Here is a 17,299-nt window from a genome sequence, read left to right as displayed (position 1 = left end):
GACTCCACAAAAAGGGTGAACGGACTATGGCTAACTAAGGAAGTCAAGGATGGTATCAGGTTAAAAGAAAAAGCATACAATGTGGCAAAGATTACTGGTAAGCCCGAAGATTGGGAAAACTTTAAAAACTAGCAAAGAATGACTAAAAGAATAATAAAGAGGGAGAAAATAAATTATGAGAGTAAATTAGCAAGAAATATAAAAACTGACAGTAAAAGCTTCTACAAGTATATAAAAAGGAAGAGGGTAGCTAAAGTAAACATTGTTCCCTTAAAGGATGAGACTGGGGAAATAATAATGGAAAACAAGGAGATGGCAGAGGAATTGAACAGATATTTAGTATCTGTCTTCAAAGTAAAAGACACTAATAACATATCAATAATAGTAGATAATCAAGGGGCAAAGGGGAGGGGGGAACTAAAAACAATCACTATCACTAGAGAAAAAGTATTAGGAAAACTAATGGGTCTAAAGGCTGGCAAGTCCCCTGGACCTGATGGCTTGCATCAGAGGGTCTTAAAGGAAGTGGCTACAGAGATAGTGGATGCATTGGTTGTAATCTTCCAGAATTCACTAGATTCTGGAAAGGTCCCAGCGGATTGGAAAACCACAAACATAGCACCCCTATTCAAGAAGGGAGTGAGACAGAAAGCAGGTAACTATAGACCAGTTAGCCTAACATCTGTTATTGGGAAAATGCTAGAATCCATTATTAAGGAAGTAGTAGCAGGACATTTGGAGACTCATAATACAATCAAGGAGAGGCAACATGGTTTTATGAAGGGGAAATCATGTCTGACAAACTTATTAGAGTTCTTTGAGGAAGTAACGAGCAGGGTGGATAAAGGGGAACCAATGGATGCAGTATATTTGGATTTCCAAAAGGCATTTGATAAGGCGCCACATAAAAGGTTACTCACAAGATAAGAGCTCATGGTGTTAGGGGTAATATATTGGCATGGATAGAGGATTGGCTAACTAACAGAAAACAAAGGGTCAGGATAAAAGGGTCATTTTCAAAATGGCAATCTGTAACTAGTGAGGTGCCGCAGGGATCAGTGCTGGGGCCTCAACTATTTACCATATATATCAATGACTTGGATGAAGGAACAGAGTGTCTTGTGGCCAAATTTGCTGCTGATACAAAGATAGGTGGAAAAGCAAGTTGCGATGAGGACACAAAGTGTCTGCAAAGGGATATTGACAAGTTAAGCGAATGGGCAAAAATTTGGCAGATGGAGTATAATGTGGGAAAATGTGAAGTCATCCACTTTGGGAGGAAAAATAAAAAAGCAAAATATTATTTGAATGGAGAAATACTACAAAATGCTGCGGTACAGAGGGATCTGGGTGTCCTCGTACATGAAACACAAAAAGTCAACATACAGGTGCAGCAGGTCAGAAATGGGGATGTTCACTAATGATTGCACAGTGTTCAGTTCCATTCGCAAACCCTCAGATAATGAAGCAGTCTGTGCTCGCACGCAGCAAGACCTGGACAACATCCAGGCTTAGGCTGATAAGTGGCAAGTAACATTCGCGCCAGACAAGTGCCAGGCAATGACCATCTCCAACAAGAGAGAGTCTAACCACCTCCCCTTGACATTCAACGGCATTACCATTGCCAAATCCCCCACCAACAACATCCTGGGGGTCACCATTGACCAGAAACTTAATTGGATCAGCCATATAAATAATGTGGCTACAAGAGCAGGTCAGAGGCTGGGTATTCTGCAGCAAATGACTCACCTCCTGACTCCCCAAAGCCTTTCCATCATCTACAAGGCTCAAGTCAGGAGTGTGATGGAATACTCTCCACTTGCCTGGATGAGTGCAGCTCCAACAACACTCAAGAAGCTCGACACCATCCAGGGCAAAGCAGCCTGCTTGATTGGCACACCATCCACCACCCTAAATATTCACTCCCTTCACCACCGGCGCACTGTGGCTGCAGTGTGTACCATCCACAGGATGCACTGCAGCAACTCGCCAAGGCTTCTTCGACAGCATCTCCCAAACCCATGACCTCTACCACCTAGAAGGACAAGGGCAGAAGGCACATGGAACAACACCACCTGCACGGTCCCCTCCAAGTCACACACCATCCCAACTTGGAAATATGTCCCCATTCCTTCATGGTCGCTGGGTCAAAATCCTGGAACTCCCTACCTAACAGCACTTTGGGAGAACCTTCACCAAACGGACTACAACGGTTTAAGAAGGCGGCTCACCACTATCTTCTCAAGGGCAATTAGGGATGGGCAATAAATGCTGGCCTCGCCAGCGACGCCCACATCCCATGAACGAATAAAAAAAAGCAAGTAATCAGGAAAGCAAATGAAATATTGGCCTTTACTTCTAGGGGATGGAGTATAAAAGCAGGGAAGTCATGCTACAACTGTACAGGGTGCTGGTGAGACCACACCTGGAGTACTGCGTACAGTTCTGGTGCCCTTATTTAAGGAAGCATATACTTGCATTGGAGGCAGTTCAGAGAATGTTCACTAGGTTGATTCTGGTATGGAAGGGTTGTCTTATGAAGAAAGATTGAACAGGTTGGGTCTATACTCATTGGAGTTTAGAAGAATGACAGGAGATCTTATTGAAACATACAAGATTCTGAGGGGACTCGATAGGGTAGATGCTGAGAGGATGTTACCCCTCATGACGGAAACTAGAACTAAGGGGCATAGTCTCAGAATAAGGGGTCGCCTATTTAAGACGGAAATGAGGAGGAATTTCTTCTCCCAGAGGGTCGTGAATCTTTGGAATTCTTTACCCCAAAAAGCTGTGGAGGCTGAGTCATTGAATACATTCAAGGCTGAGTTAGACAAATTTTTGATCATCAAGCGAGTCAAAGGATCTGGGGAAAAGGCGGGGAATGGAGTTGAGATAAAAATCAGAACAGCCATGATCTCATTAAATGGCATAGCAGGCTCGAAAGGCCAAATGGCCTACTCCTGCTCTTATCTCTTATGGTCTTATGATGGAACAGGAATGCTGTCATCCATGGAACAACTGTCACTTGCTGCCTTACTTTTCATCATTACTCATAAAAAATAAAACACTGGAATTATATAGCACCTTTCACGACATCTCAAAGTGTTTTACAGCCAATTGAATACTTTTGAAGTGTAGTCACTGTTTTCATTAAGGAAACACAGCAACCAATTTGCACACAGTGATATTAGTTGAGGGTAAATATTGGCCAAGGGAGAACTCACCTGCTCTTCTTCGAAATAGTGCCATGGGATCTTTTATTTCCACTTGAGAGGGAAGGTGGGTCCTCGGTTTGATATCTCATCCAAAAGACAGCACCTCCAGCACTGCAACACTCCCTCAGTACTGCTCTGGAGTATCAGCCTAGATTTCATGCTCAGTCCCTGGAGTATGATTTGAACCCACAACCTTCTGGCTCATAAGCAAGAGTGCTACCACCAGGCCACAGCTGATAGCTACTACTGACTGGCCTCATTTAAAAGACTATTATTGCAGAATTATTCTGAGGAGCTCCAGGGATATCTGGATTTCAGGATGATAAGCCTCTGATTCCAATCTTCTCAAACCAAGAAAAAGCTGGGGTGACAATACCTGGAGGATTTTTTAATGAATTTCTCATTCATTCGATTCAGACACAGGTTAGTTACCTGGAGCTTGTTATGTATTCATCCTTCATCAGATTATGATCCAGACAAAACCCCTCAGGAACATTGCTGGAAGTTCATAGCACATCATCAAATAACTCTGCTTGATAGTAAGGCCTATATTTCTCCCTATTTCATTTATTTTATTCCTTGAAATAAAGGTTGCAAATCAAAAAAGAACTCCAAAACCCACGCCCAAAAACATAGGTCATAAATTCATAAATTCCCATGCCATTTTCAGTGTAGAATTGACTTATCTGGCTGCCTACAAAATGGGTGCTGCACGGCCCAATTTCGCCCCTGAAGTTTCTTTAAGAGCTCCCCTCTGCACACACTTTAACTCTAGCACTCTGTGTAAATGGAAATAACTAATGTCGGTGGGGACTGTATTCCAATAAGAATCAAAGATCCAATTCATCACGGGGCTCCCAGTTTACTGGCCACCATATGCCCAAATCACACTGGGTGAGAAAGATGTCGAATGGAAAATTGAACAGAAATAAAAGCTACCAATTTCTACTGACAGGGGAAAAGATTTCTTTTCCTCCGTAGAATAGTCAAATTTCCATTGTCAGTCGTGTGTTTACTAACGGTGCTCGCCGCTCCATAGATTTATACTAACCCACTAACTTTACTGGGTTCACTTCCTCTATTAGGAAGCGGAGAAGATCCCAGCGTTGGATTCAGTGAAACTAGGACCCATGGGAGAAGTGAGAGGCGCGAGCTCTTCCCTCGACCAATCAGATTGCAGCATTTTTGACCGGCTGTGAAGAGTTTCTGCAGGTGGGAATGTAAAATCCAGGAAGTGAAAGGTACAGCGTTAAAATCATCTGTAAAAACAGTTATAGACTGCAAAAAAAGAGAGGGTAAGGAATAATCAAAATAAATAAAAGAGACAGAAGGAAAAAGTAAAAAAAACAGTTTTAATTTGACCAAAAAGTATTAAAATAATGAGACTCCACATTTTTTAAAGTTAATTTTTAGTTGTTTGGCAGTCATTAAGACTTACTGTGCTGTTAGAACTTTGTATAGACCTGGTATTTTTAAGCATACCTGTTTTGTGGTGATATTAGTTACTTTCCAGCTGGGCAAAAGAGCAAGTTGGCGCTGGTCCCCTGTTTCCACTGATTCCAGCCGACGATATCAATAAAAGTGTAGAGGAAGTGAGGGACCTTGGAGTGCATGTCCACAGATCCCTGAAGGTAGCAGGACAGGTAGATAAGGTGGTTAAGAAGGCATAAGGAATATTTTCCTTATTAACCGAGGCATAGAATATGATGTGGAGATGCCGGTGATGGACTGGGGTGGACAAATGTAAGGAATCTTACAACACCAGGTTATAGTCCAACAATTTTATTCTAAAATCACAAGCTTTCGGAGACTATCTCCTTCGTCAGGTGAGTAGTGAATGAGAGGTTCTCAAATCGCATATCTTATATTAGGCTGGGACACCATCACACCAATCAAAGGTATCGTTGGTGTTCAGACAGGTTAGCCACGGAAAACAGTAGGTCCCAGTATACTGAATACACAATGTGTCAAATTACACAGACAGAGAGAAAGAGACCCGAAAGACAGAGAGAGAGAGAGAATATGAGAGCAGGGAGATTATGCTGGAACTGTATAAAACATCCGTTAGGTCACAGCTAGAGTACTGCGTACTGTTCCGGTCTCCATATTACAGGAAAGATGTGATTGCACCAGAGAGGGTGCAGAGAAGATTTATGAGGATGTTGCCAGGACTGGAGAATTTTAGCTATGAGGAAAGATTGGATAGGCTGGGGTTGTTTTCTTTGGAACAAAGGAGGCTGAGGGGAGATATAATTGAGGTATATAAAATTATGACTGGACTAGAGAGAGTGGATAGGAAGGACCTATTTCTCTTAGCAGAGGAGTCAATAATCAGGGGGCATAGATTTAAAGTATTTGGTAGAAGGATTAGAGGGGAGCTGAAGAGAACTTTTTTCACCCAGAGGGTGGTGAGGGTCTGGAACTCACTGCCTGAAAGGGTGGTAGAGGCAGAAACCCTGAACTCATTTAAAAAGTACTTGGATGTGCACTTGAAGTGCTATTACCTACAAGGCTATGGGCCAAATGCTGGAAAGTGGGATTAAGCTGGATAGCTCTTTTTCGTCCGGCACGGACACAATGGGCCGAATGGCCTCCTTCTGTGCCATAACTTTCTATGATTCTATGATTCACCCACTGAATCCTGAGCTCATTACAATATATTTAAAAGAGGGTCAGTAGGGCTGGAGTCCAAATTTCTTGGTTTTGTGCTCGCAATGCACTAGGGATATGTTAGACGAGATCTAAAGCCCAGCTGTTGAGAGGATGAGGGAGGCAGGCCGAAGACTGAAGAGCGGGGAGAGTTGACGAGCAATTTCTACAGCTGGGAATTACTTTTTGGAGTAACTTATTTTTGGAATTCTGCCTACACAGCCTTGGACTTGCTTCTCGCTGCTTCTGAGAGCCTGCGACAATTGAGAACTTTTGATCCCCACCAACATGGAGCAAGAGCAGGAGGAGGAGGAGAAGCAGCAAAGGATGGAGGAAAGGAGAGTGGGGCAGCATTTAAGGAAGGTGCACTCCACCTGATATTACATAGGTCCTATGAGGACCTTAGCGAGGAGACGTGAATAAGGACAACATGCTTCACCAAAGATTTAATAGGAGAACTCTGCTACCGACTGCCTGAGGATCTGCAGTCATGGCCATTTGCCCGCCCTTCTCTGTCTGTGGTTATGAAGGTGACAACTGCCCTCAACTTTTACGGCAAACACAGCTGACAAACAAACAGCCTCTCAGGATGCTTGTCATTAAATGCAATGGCTTGGTTTTTCCTGAGAAATCCAAAGATCTGTTTCAACCATTTCGATCAATCTGTGGTTCCAGGAGATTGACACTTGCCCTGACAGCTATCAGGAATGCCAATGGCTGAAACTCAACGAATGTTAGCAGATTTAACCACCCTTTTGTTCTACAGGAATAATTTCCAGATGCACATTGATCCTTATGTCATAGGAGACTGGGATGTGTATTGTCTGAAGTATGGGGAAATAACTAGCCGTAACCAATGTCAGCCCAATGTGTGCTGTGATCTGTGAGAAAGAATCCGATATATAATCCATCCTATTCAAAAATGCTTACTCTTTGTCACAATTCCAAACGAGTCTTTGCTACTCTGCCACATATTTGGTTATATGTTCAATTTATTCTGTTGGTATATGGAAGCATAAGCAGCCAAGGTTCATTCTCAATCAAAAAATTCCATATTCAATACCAGCAATACAGCTTTACACATTTTTTATGCTTGCGCAGCATTCTCCCAGATAGGATTGTCACTTTACCACATAACTTAAACCACAGAGTCAATCACAATCTGCTGAGCCCAGGTTGACAGAGCTTATAGTTGGCCTATAAGACTTCAGCTTGTTCAGTAACATCTCATTATAAACCCGTCTAGTGTTTTATGTTCTCCACAAATAAAAGCATAATTTTACACGATACTTGCCCTTATCATTGTTGCCTCTGGCAGTATTTTGCTATTTTGCAAATATCTATCAAAAAAAACGTCTCTTTAAGCGAATTCTGAGAATAGCAATCAGGAGTGGAACCTTGACCAATTTTCTCCCCCGCTACCCTAGGAGTGCTGAAGCCAAATTAAATACCACCCTGGGTGAACCCCACACAGACCAGGATCTTTGTGCTCGGTATGGCTCAGTTATTCATCGGATGAACTTGCTGAGCCATCATTGATTCTTATAGCACAGAAATAGGCCATTTGGTTCACTGAGTCTGCGTTGGTGGGAGGACATTTTCAACTGTCGTCAGCCATATTTGTGAGTTGTCCGGCGATTGAAAATGGCAGGGAAACAGCGGCCGTTCCTTGGACGCCCGAGGCCTGCCTGAAAATTGCCCGAAACAGGTGGGAGGCTGCTTGCTTTTTGCAAATCGCTCCGCCCATTCCTACCAGCCGGTGCATGGCCGAACCAGAGGCCCTTAAAGGAGGCTTCCCCAAGAATGGCCTGGAACATTTTTTTTTGGGGGGTGTGGGGGGGGGGATTTTTGTGGGGCCAGGAGGAGCAAGAATGCCTCCCGCTCTGATATGATCCTGGAACTGTCATATTTTCAGCTCTCCAGTTCGGCGAGCCGCTCATTGAGCATCAATGGGCAGCGTGCTGACTGTATTCTAATGAGGCCTGTAGCTGAAAATGGTCCAGGCCTCCCACTGAAGGCTTGGCGCAGGCGCAGTGGATATTTTTTATTTTTTATTCATTCACGGGATGTGGGCGTCACTGGCAAGGCCGGCATTTATTGCCCATCCCTAATTGCCCTCGAGAAGGTGGTGGTGAGCCGCCTTCTTGAACCGCTGCAGTCCGTGTGGTGACGGTTCTCCCACAGTGCTGTTAGGAAGGGAGTTCCAGGATTTTGACCCAGCGACAATGAAGGAACGGCGATATATTTCCAAGTCGGGATGGTGTGTGACTTGGAGGGGAACGTGCAGGTGGTGTTGTTCCCATGCGCCTGCCGCTCTTGTCCTTCTAGGTGGTAGAGGTCGCGGGTTTGGGAGGTGCTGTCGAAGAAGCCTTGGCGAGTTGCTGCAGTGCATCCTGTGGATGGTACACACTGCAGCCACAGTGCGCCGGTGGTGAAGGGAGTGAATGTTTAGGGTGGTGGATGGGGTGCCAATCAAGCGGGCTGCTTTATCTTGGATGGTGTCGAGCTTCTTGAGTGTTGTTGGAGCTGCACTCATCCAGGCAGTGGAGAGTATTCCATCACACTCCTGACTTGTGCCTTGTAGATGGTGGAAAGGCTTTGGGGAGTCAGGAGGTGAGTCACTCGCCGCAGAATACCCAGCCTCTGACCTGCTCTTGTAGCCACAGTATTTATATGGCGAGTCCAGTTAAGTTTCTGGTCAATGGTGACCCCCAGAATGTTGATGGTGGGGGATTCGGCGATGGTAATGCCGTTGAATGTCAAGGGGAGGTGGTTAGACTCTCTCTTGTTGGAGATGGTCATTGCCTGGCACTTATCTGGCGCGAATGTTAATTGCCACTTATCAGCCCAAGCCTGGATGTTGTCCAGGTCTTGCTGCATGCAGGCTCGGACTGCTTCATTATCTGAGGGGTTGCGAATGGAACTGAACACTGTGCAGTCATCAGCGAACATCCCCTTTTCTGGCCTTATGATGGAGGGAAGGTCATTGATGAAGCAGCTGAAGATGGTTGGGCATAGGACACTGTGCTGAGGAACTCCTGCAGCAATGCCCTGGGGCTGAGATGATTGGCCTCCAACAACCACTACCATCTTCCTTTGTGCTAGGTATGACTCCAGCCACTGGAGAGTTTTCCCCCTGATTCCCATTGACTTCAATTTTACTAGGGCTCCTTGGTGCCACACTCGGTCAAATGCTGCCTTGATGTCAAGGGCAGTCACTCTCACCTCACCTCTGGAATTCAGCTCTTTTGTCCATGTTTGGACCAAGGCTGTAATGAGGTCTGGAGCCGAGTGGTCCTGGCGTAACCCAAACTGAGCATCGGTGAGCAGGTTATTGATGAGTAAGTGCCGCTTGATAGCACTGTCGACGACAACTTCCATCACTTTGCTGATGATTGAGAGTAGACTGATGGGGCGGTAATTGGCCGGATTGGATTTGTCCTGCTTTTTGTGGACAGGACATACCTGGGCAATTTTCCACATTGTCGGGTGGATGCCAGTGTTGTAGCTGTACTGGAACAGCTTGGCTAGAGGCGCAGCTAGTTCTGGAGCACAAGTCTTCAACACTACAGCTGGGATGTTGTCGGGGCCCATAGCCTTTGCTGTATCCAGTGCACTCAGCCGTTTCTTGATATCACGTGGAGTGAATCGAATTGGCCGAAGACTGGCTTCCGTGATGGTGGGGATATCGGGAGGAGGCTGAGATGGATCATCCACTCGGCACTTCTGGCTGAAGATGGTTGCAAACGCTTCAGCCTTGTCTTTTGCACTCACGTGCTGGACTCCGCCATCATTGAGAATGGGGATGTTTGCAGAGCCTCCTCCTCCCATTAGTTGTTTAATTGTCCACCACCATTCACGACTGGATGTTGCAGGACTGCAGAGCTTTGATCTGATCCGTTGGTTGTGGAATCGCTTAGCTCTGTCTATAGCATGTTGCTTCCGCTGTTTAGCATGCATGTAGTCCTGAGTTGTAGCTTCACCAGGTTGGCACCTCATTTTTAGGTACGCCTGGTGCTGCTCCTGACATGCTCTTCTACACTCCTCATTGAACCAGGGTTGATCCCCTGGCTTGTTGGTAATGGTAGAGTGAGGAATATGCCGGGCCATGAGGTTACAGATTGTGCTGGAATACAATTCTGCTGCTGCTGATGGCCCACAGCGCCTCATGGATGCCCAGTTTTGAGCTGCTAGATCTGTTCTGAATCTATCCCATTTCGCACGGTGGTAGTGCCACACAACACGTTGGATGGTGTCCTCAGTGCGAAGACGGGACTTCGTCTCCACGAGGACTGTGCGGTGGTCACTCCTACCAATACTGTCATGGACAGATGCATTTGCGACAGGTAGATTGGTGAGGACGAGGTCAAGTAAGTTTTTCCCTCATGTTGGTTCGCTCACCGCCTGCCGCAGGCCCAGTCTAGCAGTTATGTCCTTCAGGACTCGGCCAGCTCGGTCAGTAGTGGTGCTACCGAGCCACTCTTGGTGATGGACATTGAAGTCCCCCACCCAGAGTACATTTTGTGCCCTTGCTACCCTCAGTGCTTCCTCCAAGTGGTGCTCAACATGGAGGAGGACTGATTCATCAGCTGAGGGAGGACGGTAGGTGGTAATCAGCAGGAGGTTTCCGTGCCCATGTTTGACCTGATGCCATGAGATTTCATGGGGTCCAGAGTCAATGTTGAGGACTCCCAGGGCCACTCCCTCCTGACTGTATATCACTGTACCGCCACCTCTGGTAGGTCTGTCCTGCCGGTGGGACAGGACATACCCAGGGATGGTGATGGAAGAGTCTGGGACGTTGGCTGAAAAATATGATTCTGTCAGTATGGCTATGTCAGGCTGTTGCTTGACTAGTCTGTGGGACAGCTCTCCCAATTTTGGCACAAGTCCCCAGATGTTGGTAAGGAGGACCTTGCAGGATCGACTGGGCTTGGTGTTTTGCCGTTGTCGTGTCCGGTGCCTCGTGGTCCGTCCGGTTTTATTCTTATTATGACTTTTCGTAGTGAGATTTTACAACTGAGTGGCTTGCTGGGCCATTTCAGAGGGCAATTAAGAATCAACCACATTGCTGTGGGTCTGGAGTCACATATCGGCCAGACCGGGTAAGGGCGGCAGGTTTCCTTCCCTAAAGGACATTAGTGAACCAGATGGGTTTTTACGACAATCCGGTAGTTTTATGGCCATCATTACTGATACCAGTATTTTAATTCCAGATTTTTATTTAATTAATTGAATTTAATTAATTGAATTTAAATTCGCCAGCTGCCGTGGCGGGATTTGAACTCATGACTCTGGATTACTAGCCCAGTAACATAACCACTATGCTACCATACCCGGTAGCATAGTGGTTGCGGCCAACCTTGCGCCTGTTTTGGGCATACGTTCAAAATCATCCCCATGTTTTCTCCACATGTCTGAACCCACTCTCCTACTCACCCACTACTCGTTAAAATTCCTTTTTTAAGCAACAGTCTAATTCCCTTTTGATAAGAATTTATGGACTTTGCTTCAACAATGATTTGTGGCAGAGAATTTTACATCCGAACCCCCTCTGAGAAAAGACGTTTTTTCTAACTTACCCTCAATTATTTTTCTAATTATCGTAAATTTGTCTTCTCTCAGTATTATCTTGCCGACCAAAGGAAACAATAACGTATCCAAGATGCATTCCCCTTTTTCTACAATGAACTGCATGTTCCACATATCTGCACATCCTGCCAGCCTATTGATGTCTCCCTGCAAGCTTTTACAATCTTGGGTTCTACTTTGCCATTCTCCTTTTTTAACTTACTGAAATGCATTTGATTTGTACCCTTTCTATCACCACTATATATAGTTCCTACTGCTGCCCTATGGTTCCATGTGCCAAAATTTTTCTTCCAGTGAATCTGGACACGGTCTCTTTTTATTTCAATATAATTTGCTTTTTTTCGAGGGCAAGCACCCTTTACCCTTCTTTTTCCTTTTTCTTTCACTTGTTGTGGCCACTACTTCCCAAATATTCCCATACTTTAAGCTGACCTAAAATGTCATGGCATTCGGTCAAACATGGGCAAGGGAATGGCCTGCTGGTTACCACCTACTGTCCTCCCTCAGCTGATGAATCAGTCCTCCTCCATGTTGAGCACCACTTGAGGAAGCACAGAATGTACTCTGGGTGGGGGACTTCAATGTACATCACCAAGAGTGGCTCGGTAGCACCACTACTGACTGAGCTTGCCAAGTCCTGAAGGACATAGCTGCCAGACCGGGCCTGCAGCAGGTGGTGAGCGAACCAACATGAGGGAAAAACCTACTTGACGTAGTCCTCACCAATCTACCTGTCGTAAATGCATCTGTCCATGACAGTATTGGTAGGAGTGACCACCGCACAATCCTCGTGGAGATGAAGTCCCGTCTTCGCACTGAGGACACCATCCAACGTGTTGTGTGACACTATCACCGTGCTAAATGGGATAGATTCAAAACAGATCTAGCAGCTCAAGACTGTGGACATGAGGTGCTGTGGGCCATCAACAGCAGCAGAATTGTATTCGAGCACAATCTGTAACCTCATGGCCTGGCATATTCCTCACTCTACCATTACCAACAAGCCAGGGGATCAACTCTGGTTCAATGAGGAGTGTAGCAGAGCATGCCAGGAGCAGCACCAGGCGTACCTAAAAATGAGGTGCCAACCTGGTGAAGCTACAACTCAGGACTACATGCATGCTAAACAGCGGAAGCAACATGCTATAGACAGAGCTAAGCGATTCCACAACCAACGGATCAGATCAAAGTTCTGCAGTCCTGCCACATCCAGTCGTGAATGGTGGTGGACAATGAAACAACTAACGGGAGGAGGAGGCTCTGTAAACATCCCCATCCTCAATGATGGCGGAGTCCAGCATGTGAGTGCAAAAGACAAGGCCCCGACAACACCCCGGCTGTAGTGCTGAAGACTTGTGCTACAGAACTAGCCACGCCTCTAGCCAAACTGTTCCAGTACAGCTACAACACTGGCATCTACCCGATAATGTGGGAAATTGCCCAGGTATGTCCTGTCCACAAAAAGCAGGACAAATCCAATCCGGCCAATTACCGCCCCATCGGTCTACTCTCAATCATCAGAAAAGTGATAGAAGGTGTCGTCGACAGTGCTATCAAGCGGCACTTACTCACCAATAACCTGCTCACCGATGCTCAGTTTGGGTTACGCCAGGACCACTTGGCTCCAGTCCTCATTACAGCCTTGGTCCAAACATGGACAAAAGAGCTGAATTCCAGAGGTGAGGTGAGAGTGACTGCCCTTGACATCAAGGCAGCATTTGACCGAGTGTGGCACCAAGGAGCACTAGTAAAATTGAAGTCAATGGGAATCAGGGGGAAAACTCTCCAGTGGTTGGAGTCATACCTAGCAAAAAGGAAGATGGTAGTGGTTGTTGGAGGCCATTCATCTCAGCCCCAGGACATTGCTGCAGGAGATCCTCAGGGCAGTGTCCTAGGCCCAACCATCTTCAGCTGCTTCATCAATGACCTTCCCTCCATCATAAGGTCAGAAATGGGGATGTTCGCTGATGATTGCACAGAGTTCAGTTGCATTCGCAACCCCTCAGATAATGAAGCAGTCCGAGCCTGCATACAGCAAGACCTGGACAACATCCAGGCTTGGGCTGATAAGTGGCAAGTAACATTCACGCCAGAGAAGTGCCAGGCAATGACCATCTCCAACAATTGTAAACAATTTTACAACACCAAGTTATAGTCCAGCAATTTTATTTTAAATTCACAAGCTTTCGGAGGCTTCCTCCTTCCTCAGGTGAACGATGTGGAAATCAACTTGGTGTTGTAAAATTGTTTACAATTGTCAACCCCAGTCCATCACTGGCATCTCCACATCATCTCCAACAAGAGAGAGTCCAACCACCTCCCCTTGACATTCAACGGCATTACCATCAGTGAATCCCCCACAATCAACATCCTGGGGGTCACCATTGACCAGAAACTTAACTGGACCAGCCACATAAATACTGTGGCTGCAAGAGCAGGTCAGAGGCTGGGTATTCTGTGGCGAGTGACTCACCTCCTGACTCCCCAAAGCCTTTCCACCATCTACAAGGCACCAGTCAGGAGTGTGATGGAATACTCTCCACTTGCCTGGATGAGTGCAGCTCCAACAACACTCAAGAAGCTCGACACTATCCAGGACAAAGCAGCCTGCTTGATTCGCACCCCAACCACCACCCTAAACATTCACTCCCTTCACCACCGGCGCACCGTGGCTGCAGTGTGTACCATCCACAGGATACACTGCAGCAACTATCCAACGCTTCTTCGACAGCACCTCCCAAACCTGTAACCTCTACCACCAAGAAGGACAAGGGCAGCAGGCACATGGGAACAACACAACCTGCACGTTCCCCTCCAAGTCACACACCATCCCGACTTGGAAATATATCGCCGTTCCTTCATCGCCGCTGGGTCAAAATCCTGGAACTCCCTTCCTAACAGCACTGTGGGAGAACCTTCACCACACGGACTGCAGCGGTTCAAGAAGGCGGCTCACCACCACCTTCTCAAGGGCAATTAGGGATGGGCAATGAATGCCGGCCTCGCCAGCGACGCCCACATCCCATGAACGAATTTTAAAAAAATTGCTGCAGCTCTTTATCCAAAACTAGGCCAGGAGTGTTTCTTTCCGTGTTGGTAGCAACACATTGACTGAGAAAACAGTCCTAAACACACTGCAAATAAAATCCCCATGCTCGACACAAACATTTTCCCTATTCCCATCTATTTTTGGATAATTAAAATTTCTTATAACTATAACTGCATTGTTAGTACCGGCCTCTCTGATTTGTCTACAAATTTGGTGCTTGATTTCCCTCCCACTTTCTGGCAATCTAGATTCCTACCACTGAGACTGACCCATCGCTATTCCTCAGTTCGATCCAAAATATTTAGTTTGGATCACATTTCTGTTTAAATCCTTGAGTTCTAGTGCATGATACTGGCCCCACAAAACCTTTTAAAAGGCCTTTGTTCCTGATATAAATGTTGGGATCCGCTGTAGGGGGTGGTGGTGTGTGTCAGCTTCACCTCTGACTTCTGAGCGGTCCGAATCGCTCCCACTCCCTGGGTTCTAGACCTTGGACTTATTTGGGGGTTGTGACAAAGTGCAGCAGACAACTGGTTTTGGTGCAAGAAACTTTGACCTTTATTCAAGAGAGGAAATACAACACAACAATCTTAACACTCTAATAAAATGGGGAACACTTCAGTACACGCGAGGGAAGTTACAGTAGAAAGATAACTTACCCCTCCCAATCCCACTGTACTAGCTAAGTTGGACTCTAAAGGACCAGGGATAATGCTCACCAAACGAAACCTTGACAGTAATTCACCCAGAGGTAAGTCAGAAATAGATTGTAGAGTGGAAACTTTGCGGATCTTCGGTTTTCTCCCGAGTTGGTTTTCTTTGGTCGCGGTGGCTCAATATTACCCGGTTGGTTGGTGGTAATATTCGGTTGGTTGTTTCGTAAGGCCCTTGTTGCCGCGAGGTGTCTGATGGTCACTGGGACTGTTGCTCTGGTTTCTTCTTGTGTGTCGGCCTGCTTCTAGAGCTGCTGTCCTTCCCTGTCGAACTGCTTTCCTTGTTGTCTGCTGGAAATTGCTCTTCTTTCCAGACACAGGCAGAACCAAGACAAGCAGCCCACCAGAGCCAGCAAGCCAGAGAGAGAGAGTGAGAGCTTTCGCCTTGTGGATGTCTCTCTTACAATGCTCTGTTTAAAAACAGTACTTACAAAGCCCTTTGATGGCTTTTTTGATGGTCCCAATCATATTGCAAATTGTTTCTCCCAATGGGTCATTGTTTTAATTCTGATTTAGAGCTTGTCACATAAGGCTTCCTTTTGTATCCAATGTCCTAGGTGTTGGTGGTTTTGCTTTAAAAACAAATTGTAAACAATTTTACAACACCAAGTTATAGTCCAGCAATTTTATTTTAAATTCACAAGCTTTCGGAGACTTCCTCCTTCCTCAGGTAAATGTTCAAGAGCTCCTTGAAGCCTACGCATTTATACATATAGAACAATACATGGTGTTTACAGACTGCCCCTGCAACTGCCCGTTGCCAAGGCAATCACCGTGTTCAGACAGAGAGGTGTCACCTACAGAACCCCCGAATACACATTCAACAAAAAAACAAACAGGGAAAAAAAACAGAGAAAAAAAACAGAGAGAGGCAGAAACATCCGGAAGGCAGAGAAAGCCAGCAAATGACCCATTATATTAAAAACAGATAACATTTGTTCGCTGGTGGGGTAACGTGTAGCGTGACATGAACCCAAGATCATTTGTTCGCTGGTGGGGTAACGTGTAGCGTGACATGAACCCAAGATCCCGGTTGAGGCCGTCCTCATTTAAAAACAAAGGCATGGCCCCACGATGTCTGGAACAGTTACCTCTTTCAATGGGGGTGATTGTCAACCCCCTGCTGTCCGTTTTGCATTAAAACAGAGACATGTATGAAGCTCCACGGTGTGTGTGTTGTTGATTTCGTCTGGTGACCTCTCACCTATCCTTCCATCTTAGGATTTTAGTCAGGGTCCACAGTTTTTCCATACTCAGGGAAAACGTGAATTTCTTTAGGGTTTTTCTCTGAGTTTATTGGGGGATCTGTGAATTTTGAGAATCTTACACTCCCCCCTGTGATACTTTAACCTTGCTTCAATTATCATACTGGTCAAAGGTGAGCAAAATTCTCGATCCTCGAGAGCCAACCTTCCCCTGTAGTTTACCTAGCTAAGACCCAAAACATACATTCCCCTTCAGATGCAGACACAGGTAAGAATTCAGTTACATTCATATCCAAGCACGGAGAGGGTCCAACACCCCTGCACCACTTGGAAAATACGGGACATACATAGAAAAATAATACAAGGTAAACAGTAATACTTAAACTACCAACCACCTTGTATAAAATTTAACTAAAACACCCAAAATTAACAATCTCAAAATTAAATAACAGAAGCTATGTACATCCGCCGCCCGTCCCCGGGCGGCCAGGCTAATCCCTGTTCGGGTTACAACACACTACTCCCTTCGGTGTGGCCGCCCTGTCCTGTACCTTTTGTCCCTCGCAGCCTGCGGCCACTGGCTGGGGACCTCTGTCCTCAGATCGATCCCTGACTTGAGGGGCTGCCCTTTTAAACTGGGGAGCCGGTGACCATGTCTTCCTAGGCTGGGGTGTCCGAGGGGACCCCCTAGGAAGTGCTGTTGGTGGGGCTACCCTGGCGAGCGGACCCTTGTTGTGGGTCGCAGTCCTCGCTGGCTGGGGGCTTTTCCCCTGTGGCTCCTCCCTTCCCAAGTCTGAGCTGGGGACAGGCAACCCTTCGCTGCCTGCTGCCGGAGGCTGAGAGTCTTCCTCTCCAGGTTCAAAACCTGGGTCGGGG

Source organism: Heptranchias perlo, chromosome 3 (genome assembly GCF_035084215.1).
Source record: "Heptranchias perlo isolate sHepPer1 chromosome 3, sHepPer1.hap1, whole genome shotgun sequence".
In the NCBI taxonomy this organism is placed as follows: Eukaryota; Metazoa; Chordata; class Chondrichthyes; order Hexanchiformes; family Hexanchidae; genus Heptranchias; species Heptranchias perlo.
The sequence above is the reverse complement of the archived record's forward strand: the minus strand, read 5'-3'. Positions refer to the sequence as shown.